A 17,343-nucleotide genomic window follows, 5' to 3' on the forward strand; every position below is an offset into this window, starting at 1 on the left:
ATTTTACTACAAGACTATAAAACTACCAAAATTCGCCTAAAAATTAGCAACTTTGGGAGAAATTCTGATCATCAATGAAGTAAAGGATTGAGAAATTAGTTACATGAGTAGAAAGAGCATATAAAGAGCTTCCTAGACATATGATCAATTTTAGAAACCAATACCCAAGTGAGATGAGTAATTACCGGTTGAAATTTGGATATTAGACCACAAAGACTGCACTTCCCTCTCTTTGCATGAAACCTCAATTTTCACATAGCCTCTTGCCTTTCATCTCCTTCATGATTCAAGCTAGAGGGTAAGGGTTAACATTGCTCAGCGGACAATCATAAAGATTTACCTATGGTCCCCAAAGTCTTTCTGCATGCTCATTACCGCGCTAAAACCATTCGTACCTCCAAAGGAGGGTGGCAATAAGGCAAGGGCTACCTTGAAAAGTCACAGGCCCACCAAGATAATAACTCCTTATCCCACTTATCATGAATCATCAAAGAGGTCCAAAATTGGGTTAAGCATGAGGAGCTAATGCTAAATGAGATATTCACATGTAAAGAGAGTGTTTGAATAAGGGTTTGAAACATAAGAGAATGGCAATGACACAAAATGCTCAATTGAGGAGGCTTCATTCATTGATTTGAAAGGGAGAGGAGGGCTCCTTTTATAGGTGGAGAATCACCCTCTCTTCCATTGTTACAAATTACAACATAAAAATCTTCAACCCTTCAGTGACATAAGGGTAGATGTCACCATCAATTGTCCTCTTAGGCTAAGTCTTCTATTGATTATAAAATTGAAGACTTTTTGACTTTGAAAGTGTGATGAGATAATAGCCAAGTCTAAGTGGCATGTAGGTGGAGATCCCACTTACACATGGCAGAATTCTCCTCTTCCATGTAGGCATTCTAGAAGAATCTTTCCCAATTATGCACCTACACACACTCCTCCACATGCCTTCCACACTCCCCAACTTGTAGCCTTATGGTGAATACTATATTAATAATATAATTAAAATCCATGTGAGCATGAAGGCCCACTTTTATTTTCCACATCACTAGCCTATCTACCATACCAAAGTATTTATCAAGCATACTTGTGGCATTTACAATGTGTGCATCCTAAATCAAGTAAAACCATTATATTTGAAGATAGAATACTGTTATCAAGGTAGCCGCCAAGCCACCGCATCACCACGCCATTATTCCATTATGGGCGTCGCAATCTTCTTGGACAAGCTTCCACCTTATTACCATTGAGAAACCATCAAAATATGCACAAAATTGAAAATGAAAGATATCAATTTTTCATGTCACATCTTCTCCCCCCCAGCAGATCCTCCGTGCTTGTCTTGGGGGTCTGCTGGCCATTGTGCTCGAGGGTAAAATATCTTTAGCCGCCGGTACTCATTGGCACGTCCAGGAACCTCCTGGCCACTTGCATCCTCTAGAAGATAGGTGTTATTTTTGAACTTTTGCTTTATCCCCTGAAGGGGCCTTCCCAGCCTCGAAGAAGCTTCTTATCTAGCCGTTTCTCCACACGGCCCATCATACCTCATGACTAAGCTTCCTTGCTTGAGTTCTGGCTTCTTCTTCTTCTTCGTGAGAGTGTCATGCCTTGCCTTGTCCGTTGTTGTGCAGCCTTCAAATTTTGAAGTGCCATTGTTGTGCAGCCTCTCATCCAAGGTCTCCAGTTGTACTAGGCGTTGGGCATGTGTTTCTTCTTCATTATTCAAGTGTGCAAAAGATGTGCGAAGGCTTGTGATTTCCAATTCTATTGGAAAAATAGCCTCCATTCCATAAACTAACTGAAAAGGTGTTAAACCAAGAGAGAGTTTGTGAGTTGTCCTATAGGCCCATAGGACCTCTAGCAAATGCACATCCCACTTTCTCTTCATAGTATCCACTAGCTTAGACAAAGATCCACAAAGTAGTCCATTAGTTTTTTCTACTAAACCATTACATTGGGGATAATAGGAAGTTGACACAGCATGCTTTATTTTTTATTTTTGCACCAAAGCTGCATTCAAGTCATTCCTGAACCTCCTCCCATCCGTAAGGATTTCTAATGGACACCCAAATCGGGCACATATGTATTCCCTGAGAAAGGATGCCACAGCCACTGCTTTATTATTGACCATGGCCTTTGCTTCTGCCCACCTTGTTGCATAATCTGTGGCCACCAATATGTAATACTTTCCATGTGAGGAACAAGGAAGTGGGCCCACAAAATCTAATCCCCACCTTTCAAATGGACCATATGCTGGGATAAGGTTTAAGGGTCCGGGAACCAATTGCTTATGCCCATATGCCTGGCATACTTCACAACTTCTGCAGACATCTTTGCTGAGTCGAGGCCAATAATAACCTGTGTTGTTAAGGATCCTCCGAGTTGTGCTGGCCGAGGCAAAGTGACCTGAACATTCATGACATAATTCCATAATCCTTTTAGATTCTTCCAGGCTCACTACCCTCCTGAGAATCTTATCCTTACCTTGCTTGTAAAGAACATCCCCTAGAATTGTGTAAGGATGAGCTTTCTTGGTGGGCCTTTGCTTCTGTTGGAGGATTCAATCCAGGAGGGAAGTATCCTGTATCTAAATAGTGTTGAACATCTTGGAGCTTAGGCCAACCTGTATCCATTAATGCAAGAGTAGCTACTTTGAAAGAAGCCAAGGTTTTAGTAGCCAATTCATCAGCCTTTTGAAGATATGGTGTGGACAGAAGTGATGTGATATAATGTGGATAGAATGTATGTGATGGGATGGTTATAAAAATGTATGAGGTGGTATGAATGAACAAATGTGATGGATATGAATGAATGAGATGTGATGGGTGTAAATGGATGTGATGTAATTGAATATGATGGACGAGAATTGATGTGGTGTCATGTGAATTGTGATGTGAATGATTATGATGTGATGAGAAAGGGAATACATATGAAATAATGTGGATTGATAATGTAACAATGTGGAAAGACGAGAGTTCGTTGTTATAGAAACTGTATTTATGACATGTTTTTAAATGACTTTTTTATGTCAAGAATGCTGGGGAAGCATATTGACCGTCTTGTTTATTGAGGTCGTGGAGACCTAATCTGATAAAGTTACAACAGCTAACGGAGAGTCAATAAAGGACGTCTCACGTAGCAAGATCAGCCGAGATCTTGACCAGCCTCGGTTCGATTAAAATGGTGAGCTTCTGGTACAGTGGGTGAGGGACCAAGGAAGTGGCCTATGAGTGAAGTGCTAGGTCACTTACGAAGAATCCTAGAGAGTGCTGACCATACAGTGCTCGGGCTTTGGGTCGCCAACGATACCCATTCGTGCATCGAGGAAGATATTGGAACAAGGAGTAAGAGTTGTTTTCTGAATTCGGACATGGATCTGGTTGATTGACCTTGCTGGTCCTCAACGGATGAGTCCATGGCTCTTTTATATGGATCCGTTGGTTGATCTTGCTGATCTTCAACGGAGATTCCATTTTGTTACGTGAATATAGAAGCCTCCCCCTTTGTAAAAGCTTAATAGTGTTTATGCACTGTTACTCTACTCCTCCCCAAAGCCAAAAACATTGAATTAACTTGATAATTCACTTGTTTTTGACTAATTCCTCTACAAAGAATTGGTGGCCACTCTTGTTCCAAAAAAAGAGTAGAACCCTCAATCCCTCAAGCCAAATGAAAGCTCACAAAATTTCATGTAAGTTATTAATTCTACTTTTTTTTAATTCTAATCTACGATTTTCTGAATTCTTTGCTTTTTAATGTGATTATGGATTATAAGCCTTGATGAAAAGGCTTCCCCCTTCTCTTCATTAAGAATATCAGCCTTTCTTTATCCTAAAATGAGTAACAATTAAATTGAGTTAAACTTTTCCTATTGAGTTAAACTTTTCCTAAAATGAGTAACAATTAAATTGAGTTAAACTTTTCCTATTCATTACTCTTTAGAAGTAAAAATTTAATTAGATTAGAGTGCTTTATTTCATCTTGGGATAAATTTTAAAGTAGATTTAGAATGTAAAAATTGAGAGATGGTCAGCCATACAAAGAAGTTATGGAAAAATTTTCTTAAATTTTGTAGAAATAAGTTTTATCTTTATGTTATTCAAAAAGAATAATCCCCACTGTTTGTGCATTCTAAAAGAAATTCTTTTTATTTTAAAAGTGTTATTCCTATTTTATGCATAAATAGATGTATAAAAGGATTTTCTTTTATTATAAAAGTGTTATTTTCATTAGATTCAAACTCTATGCATAGAAAGATGCATATTGGATATTTTTTTAATTATAAAAGTGTTATTTTCATTAGATTCAATTTCTATGCATAGAAAGATGCATATTGGATATTTTTTATTATAAAAGTGTTATTTTCATTAGATTCAAATTCTATGCATAGAAAGATGCATATTGGATATTTTTTTAATTATAAAAGTGTTATTTTCATTAGATTCAATCTCTATGCGTAGAAAGATGCATATTGGATATTTTTTTATTATAAAAGTGTTATTTTCATTAGATTCAATTTCTACGCATAGAAAGATGCATAGTGGATATTTTTTTATTATAAAAGTGTTATTTTCATTAGATTCAATTTCTAAGCATAGAAAGATGCATATTGGATATTTTTTTATTATAAAAGTGTTATTTTCATTACATTCAACTTCTATGCATAGAAAGATGCATATTGGATATTTTTTATTATAAAAGTGTTATTTTCATTAGATTCAATTTCTAAGCATGGAAAGATGCATATTGGATATTTTTTTTATTATAAAAGTGTTATTTTTATTAGATTCAACTTATATGCATAGAAAGATGCATATTGGATATTTTTTTATTATAAAAGTGTTATTTTCATTAGATTCAATTTTTATGCATAGAAAGATGCATATTGGATATTTTTTATTATAAAAGTGTTATTTTCATTAGATTTAAATTCTATGCATAGAAAGATGCATATTGGAAATCTTTTTTTTAAAGTATTATTCCTATAAAATTTATTTTATGCATAAATAGATGCATAAAGAATTTTTATATCAAAATTAGATTCTCTTTAATTCTATGTTTAATTTCCATGAATATTTGATAAATGAATAAGTAAATACTTTGAGGGAAAATTCTATCATTTCATATTCACTCGGTTTGTAAAGAGAAAATTCTGAAGATCTATCGAAGTCAAAATATTTAGATAAATAATTAATTTATTCCTCATCGGAATTTGTTATTAATATAGAAATCAGTTAAGTGAATATTCAATGAATGAAATTCACTAAATTAGTAATTGAAATATCACCCCCTTTTCAAGAAAGATGATTCAGAAAGAAAAAGAGATGTGAGGTAAATAGATGTGAAGAGATGTGTGATGAGAATCAGATAGATGTGAATGAAGGGATGAATAGATGTGATGTGAATAGAGATGATGAGATGTGAGGTAAATAGATGTCAAGGATAGATGTGAATGAAGGGATGAATAGATGTGATGTGAATAGAGATGATGAGATGTGAGGTAAATAGATGTGAAGAGATGTGTAATTGGATCCCATCACTACAGTGGTTGGGCAGTTGGCTAACCCATGGGGCTGGATGGAGTTAGGTTGGACTGATGGATCCCTAAATTGAGACTCAATTCTGTTATGGTAAGCTAGATGAAGTAAATCCCGAAAAAAAATTGCTCTATGGAAAAGAATCAACGGTTGTGCTTCTCAATGAGGAAAAAAGTGTTGGTCTCTATGATCCAAGTGCAATCTTTCCATGATCTAACTATGGGACTTACGGGTTTGGTCAGATCAGTTCAGTTAGTTAAGACTTTTTGACTACGTTAGAGAAAAAAATTATCTTGGAGGAATCGCCCGTGCTTTCCGGGCAATGGGAAGTTTTTCTGGGCTCGCTTTTGGAAGAACCGATGGATTAGTCTCTTGTTCGGATATCCGTGGGTGAGGCCCCAAGTGAGGGACCCTGGCCCGCGCAAGAAGTGCTACTTCCGCTGCTAGCGGCCCCAAATTCGTTGCGCGGTGGGAACAGGCACCTTACAGTTGGTATCAGAGCAAAATTGGCTAAAGTGGATCAACTGAGAAGCCAAAAATGTCAAAAAGTAATGAAGTAGCAGTAAAAGGTTGAAATTGTGTGATAAATTCATACAAATTGTTATTCAGACTGAAATTCATAAATTGGTAATTGGGTCTTCAGATGGAAGTAGCGCAATTATATGGAATCCCTGACTTGCTTGAGGCCTAGACATGATGGTATTTACCTTATAATTCCAAGAACCATGACTTGCTTGAGGCCTAGACATGATGGTATTTACCTTATAATTCCAAGGACCGTGACTACCCGTATATACCGAGGATATAATTGCGGCTCTTTACTGGCAGTGTATACGAGTAAATCTAAGATCTTGAAATTATAAGCAAAAACGCTATCCAGATGATGAATTTGAATGTGGTTGATATGATTTTAAAATTCTGGTTGAGAACTAATCAATTGATTTGGATTCTGATTGAAAAATGATGATTCCTGAATTTTGGTTGAAATGTAATAAGCTGAACAAAATCATAATGAGGATGAATGGGACGAGTCCCTGTGATGATGTTTATAACTGGAATGACGATAATGACTTCAGCAAATCACTATGAGATTAGTGGATTGTGATGACAAATTGCTACTATTAACACTTGACCCATTTGATCAAGATAAGGGATGACCAAAAAAAAAATCTATATAATTGAAATCCCCATGGAGGACTATTCATATGGAAATTTCGGTTTAATGGACCATTATTGTGTTAAAGATATGAATGAGATGTTTTGAATGAATTGCTATCTGATAATGAGTTCTATATGAATATCTTTATCCCATGATTCTGTGAGGAACTGACCAATCTAAAGAACCCCAGAATCGGTTGAATCTAAAATCAGATTTGAATCATAAATAAAGGGAACAAGAAGAAGAAGATGAAAGAGATCATATTCCACCTGCGAGATGAGGACATCTCACGTTTTTCAAGTGGGAGAGAATGTAAGATTTCTCCCCAGCCCCTCAAGATGTCCAGTTTCTTCAATTCTCTTTTCAGAATAATAAAAGATCTTATTACTACCTGTTTTGGCCTAGAGAGAGAAAATATTCTAGAGAGAGATAACTCAGTTTTTAGATATCTTTGGATGGAAAAATATCCTTGCTTATTAAACTAAATTCCCCCGAAACAGAAGTTTAAAAAGAATTTCCTAAGGTGCATTAGAAATAAATTATAATCTACTCAAAAGGCCTAAGGGTCCAAATTATAATCTACTCAAAAGGCCTAAGGGTCCAAATTTTTTTAAAAATTTGGATTAAGATTTTGAGGGACCAATTAGATTAATCCAAATGTAGGGAGGAGATAAATTGAAGAAATAAAGAAAAACCCCCCCAAAAATGAGTAAATACTCACATAAGATGAGAGTGGACTAAGGACCAAGGAAAATAGTTAAAATTTTGATTTTTGACACCTCAAAATGGGGATTCCCCCTTGTGAAGGAGGTTCCTTTTTTCTCATCATTGCTTTCCATTTTAAATCAATAAAATGAGATATTTCATCTCTCCTCTCTCCTAATTCAAGTCTAGTTTCAAAAAGTAAGCTCAACTGACCCAAAAATGGTCAAAACTTGACTAAACTAAATTGGAAAATTCTAGAATCAGTTTGCTTGGTTTGAGACTCACTTTTTCCTATAAATAGAAGCCTCCCTCTTTGTAAAAGCTTAATAGTGTTTATGCATTGTTACTCTACTCCTCCAAGAGCCAAAAACATTAAATTCACTTGATAATTCACTTGTTTTTGACTAATTCCTCTACAGAGAATTGGTGGCCACTCTTGATCCAAACAAGAGTAGAACCCTCAATCCCTCAAGCCAAATGAAAGCTCACAAAATTCCATGTAAGTTATTAATTCTACTTTTTTTTAATTCTAATCTATGATTTTCTGAATTCTTTGCTTTTTAATGTGATTATGGATTATAAGCCTTGATGAAAAGGCTTCCCCCTTCTCTTCATTAAGAACTTCAGCCTTTCTTTATCCTAAAATGAGTAACAATTTAATTGAGTTAAACTTTTTCTAAAATGAGTAACAATTAAATTGAGTTAAACTTTTCCTATTCATTACTCTTTAGAAGTGAAAATTTAATTAGATTAGAGTGCTTTATTACATCTTGGGATAAATTTTAAAGTAAATTCAGAATGTAAAAATTGAGAGATGGTCAGCCATACAAAGGAGGTTATGGTGGCAAAATGTCCTTAAATTTTATGGAAATAAGTTTTATCTTTATGTTATTCAGAAAGAATAATCCCCACCGTTTGTGCATTCTAAAAGAAATTCCTTTTATTTTAAAAGTGTTATTCCTATTTTATGCATAAATAGATGTATAAAAGGATTTTCTTTTATTATAAAAGTGTTATTTTCAATAGATTCAAATTCTATGCATAGAAAGATGCATATTGGATATTTTTTTAATTATAAAAGTGTTATTTTCATTAGATTCAATTTCTATGCATAGAAAGATGCATATTGGATATTTTTTTATTATAAAAGTGTTATTTTCATTAGATTCAATTTCTATGTATAGAAAGATGCATATTGGATATTTTTTTATTATAAAAGTGTTATTTTCATTAGATTCAATTTCTATGCATAGAAAGATGCATATTGGATATTTTTTATTATAAAAGTGTTATTTTCATTAGATTCAATTTCCATGCATAGAAAGATGCATATTCGATTTTTTTTATTATAAAAGTGTTATTTTTATTAGATTTAAATTCTATGCATAGAAAGATGCATATTGGAAATCTTTTTATTTTAAAAGTATTATTCCTATTAAATTGATTTTATGCATAAATAGATGCATAAAGAATTTTTATATCAAAATTAGATTCTCTTTAATTATATGTTTAATTTCCATGAATATTTGATAAATGAATAAGTAAATACTCTGAGAGAGAAAATTCTATCATTTCATATTCACTCGGTTTGTAAAGAGAAAATTCAAGAAATCTATCGAAGTCGAAATATTCAGATAAATGATTAATTTATTCCTCATCGAAATTCGTGATTAATATAGAAATCAGTAACGTGAATATTCAATGAATGAAATTCACTAAATTAGTAATTGAAATATCACCCCCTTTTCGAGAAAGATAATTCAGGAAGAAAAACAGATGTGAGGTAAATAGATTTGAAAAGATATGTGATGAGAATCAGATAGATGTGAATGAAGGGATGAATAGATGTGATGTGAATAGAGATGATGAGATGTGAGGTAAATAGATGTGAAGAGATGTGTGATGAGAATCAGATAGATGTGAATGAAGGGATGAATAGATGTGATGTGAATAGAGATGATGAGATGTGAGGTAAATAGATGTGAAGAGATGTGTGATGAGAATCACGTAGATGTGAATGAAGGGATGAATAGATGTGACGTGAATAGAGGTGATGAGATGTGAGGTAAATAGATGTGAAGAGATGTGTGATGAGAATCAGATAGATGTGAATGAAGGGATGAATAGATGTGATGTGAATAGAGGTGATAGATGTGAATGAAGGGATGAATAGATGTGATGTGAATAGAGGTAAATAGATGTGAAGAGATGTGTGATGTGAATCACATAGATGTGAATGAAGGGATGCATAGATGTGATGAGAATGGAGATGATGTGAATGAAGGGATGCATAGATGTGATGAGAATGGAGATGATGTGAATGAAGGGATGCATAGATGTGAATCAAATAGATGTGAATCGAAGAGATGTGTGATGTGAATCAAATAGATGTGAATGAAGGGATGCATAGATGTGATGAGAATAGAGGTGATGAGATGTGAGGTGAATAGATGTGATGAGATGTGTGATGTGAATAGGGGTGAAGAGATGTGAGGAGAATAGATGTGATGAAATGTGATGTCATGTGAATCAGGGTGTAAATGAATGATATGGAATGTGAGTGAATGTATGTAAAAGAATGTGATGTGGATGTGTATGCAAAGGAATGTGATGTGATGAAAAATGATGTGATGTGACATTAATATATGTGGATGTGAAGTGATAGATATAAATGTATAAATAGATGTGGGTAGTCGTACAGGTAAATGATTGGATGGATGTGTATGAATGAGATATGGTGTGGACAGAAGTGATGTGATATAATGTGGATAGAATGTATGTGATGGGATGGTTATGAAAATGTATGAGGTGGTATGAATGAACGAATGTGATGGACATGAATGAATGAGATGTGATGGGTGTAAATGGATGTAATGTAATTGAATATGATGGACGAGAATTGATGTGGTGTCATGTGAATTGTGATGTGAATGATTATGATGTGATGAGAAAGGGAATACAGATGAAATAATGTGGATTGATAATGTAACAATGTGGAAAGACGAGATTTTGTTATAGAAATTGTATTTATGACACGTTTTTAAATGATTGTTTTATGTCAAGAATGTTGGGGAAGCATATTAACCGTCTTGTGATTGAGGTCGTGTGGAGACCTAATCTGATAAAGTTGAAACAGCTGACAGAGAGTCAATGGAGGACGTCTCGCGTAGCAAGGTCGGCCGAGGTCTTGACCAGCCTCGGTCGATGAAAATGGTGAGCTTCCGGTACAGCGGATGAGGGACCAAGGAAGTGGCCTATGAGTGAAGTGCTAGGTCACCTACGAAGGATCCTAGAGGTTGTTGACCATACGGTGCTCGGGCTCTAAGTCACCGACGATACCCATGCATGCGTCGAGGAAGATATTGGAACAAGCACTAAGAGTTGTTTTTTGAATTCGGGCATGGATCTAGTTGATTGACCTTGCTGGTCCTCAATGGATGAGTCCATGGCTCTTTTATATGGATCCGCTGGTTGATCTTGTTGATCTTCAACGGAGATTCCATTTTGTTATGTGAATATATTGCCGAGTACTATGAGCTAGGAACCATCGAAAAGACCCCTGAGTGGACAGGTGGTGAGCGTTCTGGTTTGCCAATGATGCCATAGGTACACCGATGAAAGAATGATTGGAAATTAGAATTCAACCAAAAAATTTTGGAGGATTATGATCAATGACTATGATTTCATTAAATGATTGTTTTAAAGACAGCTGAATCTGTGAAAAAGGCAATTTTATATTGGGTGTGTAAGTGGTGTGACTAGTTTTAAGTTTGCATGAATATCCGGCTAGTTTTAAGTTTGCATGAATATCCGGCTAGGGGGCCTGGGAACTCTTTTCCCTGGTACCCGGGACAAAACCTAACCAAATTCCTAATTTGATCCCATCACTACAGTGGTTGGGTGGTTGGCTTGGGTGGTTGGCTAACCCATGGGACTGGATGGGGTTAGGCTAGACTGATGGATCCCTAAATTGAGACTCAATTCTGTTATGGTATGCTAGATGAAGTAAATCCCGGAAAAAAATTGTTCTATGGAAAAGAATCAACGGCCGTGCCTCTCAATGAGGAAAAAAGTGTTGGTCTCTATGATCCAAGTGCAATCTTTCCCTGATCTGACTATGGGACTTACGAGTTTGGTCAGATCAGTTCAGTTAGTTAAGACTTTTTGACTACGTTAGAGAAAAAAATTATCCTAGAGGAATCGCCCGTGCTTTCCGAGCAATGGGAAGTTTTCCCGAGTTTGGTTTTGGAAGAACCGATGGATTAGTCTCTTGTACGGATATCCATAGGTGAGGCCCTGAGTGAGGGACCCGGGCCCGCACAAGAAGTGCTACTTCCGCTGCTAGCGGTCCCAAATTCGTTACACGGTGGGGACAAGGACCTTAAAAAGTTGAGGAGTACTTTAATGAGTATGCTTAAGCTTAGAGAGTGTTCCTCTAGTGATCACATGTTTCAACTCACATGTCTGTGGTGTTATGAGTGAAATGTCTTTGGTGCCATTAGAAATGGGAGTCCTACAATTGGTCCTACATTAGAAATGGGAGTCCTACAATTGGTCATATGACATCAGTTCAAACATTGGCCCATGCCATTGCTAGATAGCCTACATGGTTCTCTTAGAATCACACAAAACTTTACAACTATGTCATCTTCCTTTTGCAGCATAGATTGAGCTATCCATGAAGAACCATGAAATAACTATATCATCCTTACAATGCACAAGATTGTTATGGCTCACCCTAACCCTCCTTGAAACATCCATGAAGTACATCACTTGGGACTTCATCCTAACTTAGCATCACATGCTCATAAAGCGAAAATAGCCCATAAGTATTACATAGGACCATTACGGGCACACGTCCAAGTTGTAGATTTGGACACCATTGCTTCATATCTTGTATGTATGACATGTTGGTGTATCTACCTTGACTCCTTGATATAATATAATGGTATTAGCCCTTTTTAACCCTAAGAATGGGTTAACAAAGATTAAACCCTTCATCAAGAACATGAGAATCTTTCCATTCCATCTCAAAGTACACATGGTTCTCCACACAAGACCATGTTACTATTTGCATACTTGCATTGTGACCAAATAATTGTGCTATTCTTGGCACACAAATAAAACTCCATGTTTGCAAGCACGAGATTGTGATGCATGCAAGAAAATATCCCTTCCATGGTGGATGGGAATTATCACTCCATGGAAGTTGAGGGGGCTTCTTAAAGGTGCTTACTCTCTGACTTGTTTTTCATTATAAATATTTTGTGAGCTAAAGAGACCATCTTTTTTTATGTGATTCAATCTAGAGAGATTCATTAGCTTCAATAGATCACTGCTAATTCACAATCAAACTAGAAGCCTAATCACATGAAAGTTAAATCAGACACAAGGACTTCAAAAACACAAAGATTGTTCGATTCACATAGGTTTTTTGAAATAATTTAGTGACAAAGACTTCACATAGATAGAGGAAGAATTAAGTCAAAAACAAATTATTGAGTAACTTACATTGTAGCTGGAGATAGTAACTCCACATAGACAGTGGGAGAGGAACTTACATGGTAGCTAGTGTTCGATTAGCAATGCGAATTGAGTAATTTTTTCTCGTTTTCTACATGTCTTTGTTTATACATTTTTAGCGTCTTCTTGAATGCATGGTATTCAAAATATGTATTTGTTATGAGTAAGAAAGGTCGTGGGTGCACATCACATTATGAGTACCAACGTCATGGGTGCAATTTTGAGATACGTGTATGGATATTTATTATCACTCACCCAGTGACAATATGAATTCCCCATCCCAAAAAATTTAGAAAAACAAAATGAAATTTTTATTTTTATTTTTATTTTTATTTCTAATAAAATTTAAAACATGTCACTGCTTATGTTTTTCTCATGTCACTAATAAAATGGGTTCACTTAGCTTGTCAAAGGGTAGTAGATATTTTACAAAGTCATATTGCTCTATGAACTTGAACGATCATGTGAAAACATGGAGGTTGAAATTCCAAGACCTAACCATAAGCAAAAAAAGATTTTGCAGGTGCGTCAAAGTGAAGTAGCAAAAGGTTCATCTACTATTGCTCAGGGTTTATTCAAGCTTGGAGAAACCGACATTGAAGATCATCCTCTTGTTAAATAAGGGGAAGTGACAGAAGGAGATAACATAGAAGGTAAGGAAGGGAACAGCGGTAAGAGAGAAGGGGAAGGGGATACGGAAGAAGAGAAAGAAGGGGATGGGGATGGGGAAGAAGAGATGGAAGGAGTTAATATTGAAGGGGATGATGAAGGGAGTGAAGAAGGTAATGACAAGGGGGATGAAGAAGAGACTGTAGAAGGTGTTGAAGGGGAAATCAGAAAGGTGAGGAATTTGTTGAAGAATCAAGTGCTCAACAAGAAAGTGCACAGGAGACAAATGTGCCAAAAACTACGGATAAGAGGAAGATAGAGATATTTGGTAAGCTCTTGAAAACTAGTACACCTCAAGGTTTCCTAGAGAGAATTAGGGTGAATTTTACGACACCACCTCCAAAAATCCCTCTATGTAGGCTCATTTTGACGATAAAAAAATTAAGTCCATCAATAGAGAAAAATCTATTAAGGTCTTTTATGAAGATGGGTGGTTACTTGGAAAGTAAGGGGTCCTTCATTGTTTCCATCCTTGATTTAGAGGGGGAGGAGACACCCCTGACAGATGAGAGGAGGGAGTCTTGGAGTGATGCATGGAAGACTATGAGTGATAGGTTTGAGGAACTCTTAAACACAAATGCAAAGTGGGGTCCATACCTTAGGGGCAAAATGATCCACATACTTGATGGAAACAATTTCCACAAAGCATTCATGGATTGCATTAAAAGAGGTGAGCATTATATTATAATTGTTTATGTCGATGATAAAATCTTGTTTTTTACTTATTTATAATTGTGTACTTGATGCTGCAGAATAACAAAATGATTTGTCGATGCACTTCAGTGTTGTTTGTGATTTTGTTTTGTTTGAGAACAATGGTGTTGGGGAACCCTTGTCTTCTCTCACCCAATTGAACAAGTAAGAAATTTCTCTCCCCCGATTAAACTTATTTATTCTCTCATCTGATTGACCAATGTGCATTTTGGGTCGTTGATTGAAACGTTGTCTTGTGTGGTAGGATCAATGAGTTTGGGTATGTTCCCAACACATTTAGAGATAAGCTTTTTTAGATTATGAAACTTGGGGAATTAGACCTTACTACTCTTATTGGCTAAATTTGATGGAGAAGATAATAAATGGATTGAAGTAGAGTTGATTGAAGATAATAAATGGATTGAAGTAGAGTTGATCAAGATAGTTGATGCACGAGCAAAAAATGGTTGGTACAAGATTCCAATTCAAATACTCACACAACTTGTTTTCAAGGTAATTTCCTACTCGTAACTTGCATTTCTAAAAATGTCAGATTACATATATGTCTTCCATTTGCAAAGTGAAAACATGAACTTACGTTAATTGTTCTTGTTTTATTATATTATGTTTTCTATCAAAGGATGAAATGGAATAAAAATGGATGAAAAGACAAAGGGCATGGATGATGAGGCTAGACAAAAGGTCATAAGAGAGGTGGAGGTGTTGTATAGAGGAAAAGCATGGAAGTATGTGAGGCTTGAAGATTCTTGCAATGGTGAGTGTTACTAGCATGCTATCCTTTCTTTGCCTTGGCATGAGCCAAGAAAATACATTACCACAGAGGAAAAATTGAACATGATTTGCTGCTACCTGCATTAAAGATGAAGATAAATCCTATCTTATGGGGATGCTTGACAATTCCCAATCTCTTATATGCACCTTGGAGTACTTACCTAATTACAAGAGGAAGATACGAGATTGGTTGCACATGTTTGTTTATTGCTTCAAATTTCCTAATTGGGGGTATCTTTGTTGCATGACATACATAATGCAGATAGAGTGAGACTTCCTAATGACAATGTGTACACAGAGTATATCATGACTGTAGGGTCCCTATCCCCACCGTGCAACGAATTCAGGGGTGCTAGTAGTGGAAGTAGCACTTCTTGTGCGGGGCAGGGTCCTACACTCGGGGCCTCACCCAACGGATATCCGGACAAGAGACTAATCCATCAGTTCTTCCAAAACCGAACCCGGAAAAACTTCCCTTGCCCGGAAAGCACGGGCGATTCCTCCAAGATAACTTTTCTCTAACGTAGTCAAAAGCCTTAACTAATTGAACTGATCTGACCGAACCCGTAAGTCCCATAGTCACAGATCAGGGAAAAGATTGTACTTGGATCATAGAGACCAATGCTTTTTTCTTCATTGAGAGGCACAGTCCTTGATTCTTTTCCATAGAACAATTTTTGTCCGGGATTTACTTCATCTATCGAACCAGAACAGAATTGAGCCTCAATTTAGAGATCCATCAGTCCAGCCTATAGTCCCATGGGTTAGCCAACCGCCCAACCACTGTAGTGATGGGATCCAATTAAGAATTTGGTTAGGTTGTCCCAGGTACCAGGGAAAAGAGTTCCTAGGCCCCCTAGCCGGATATTCATGCAAACTTAAAACTAGTCACACCACTTACACACACAATATGAAATTGCCTTTTTCATAGATTCAACAGTCTTTAAAACAATCATTTAATGAAACCATATTGTCACTGATCATAATCCTCTAATTATCCAGTTGAGTCCTTATTTCCAAACATTCCTTCATCGGTGTACCTATGGCATCATTGGCAACCAGAACGCTCACCCCCTGTCCACTCATGGGCCTTTTCGATAGTTCCTACCTCATAGTAACCGGCAAGTATTCACTTTAACAAATATGGAGTCTCCGTTGAAGATCAGCAAGATCAACCAACAGATCCATATAAAAGAGCCATGGACTCATCCTTTGAGGACCAGCAAGGTCAATCAACCAGATCCATGCCCGAATTCAGAAAACAACTCTTACTCCTTGTTCCAATATCTTCCCCGACGTACGTGTGGGTATCTTCAGTGACCCAGAGCCCGAGCACTGTGTATGGTCAGCACCCTCTAGGATCCTTCACAGGTCACCTAGCGCTTCACTCATAGGCCGCTTCCTTGGTCCCTCATACCGAATGCTCACCATTTAAATCAAACCGAGGCTGGTCAAGACCTCGGCCGACCTTGCTACGCGAGACGTCCTCCGTTGACTCTCCGTTCAACAGTTGCAACTTTAACAGATAGGTCTCCACCCACGACCTCATTCACAAGACAGTCAAAATGCTTCCCCAGTATTCTTCACATAAAACAGTCATTTAAAAACAGATTTCACATACAAATACAGTTCCAACAATATTTCCATCTTTTCTTATCACTCCACATCCTTTCACATTAGTTCCCATCTTTTCTCATCTTCCCATAATTTTTTTTTCTTCATCGATCCTATCACATCACATCATTCCCACATAAATCACATCCAATCGCATCATCCACATCATCCATACATCCATCCACATCAATACACACATCAATCCACATCATCCATACAGCCATCCACATCAATCCACATTATCCACACATCAATCCACATCATCCATACATCCATTCACGTCAATCCACATTATCCACACATCAATCCACATCATCCATGCATCCATTCACGTCAATCCACATTACCCACACATCAATCCACATCATCCATATATCCATGCACATCATCCACATCAATCCACATCATCCATACATCCATCCACATCAATCCACATTATCCACACATCAATCCACATCATCCATACATCCATTCACGTCAATCCACATTATCCACACATCAATCCACATCATCCATACATCCATTCACGTCAATCCACATTACCCACACATCAATCCACATCATCCACATATCCATCCACATCAATCCACATCATCCATACATCCATCCACATCAATCCACATTATCCACACATCATCCATACATCCA

Source organism: Cibotium barometz, chromosome 46, assembly GCF_041138505.1.
Source record: "Cibotium barometz isolate CiBa-2024 chromosome 46, ASM4113850v1, whole genome shotgun sequence".
Taxonomy (NCBI): Eukaryota; Viridiplantae; Streptophyta; class Polypodiopsida; order Cyatheales; family Cibotiaceae; genus Cibotium; species Cibotium barometz.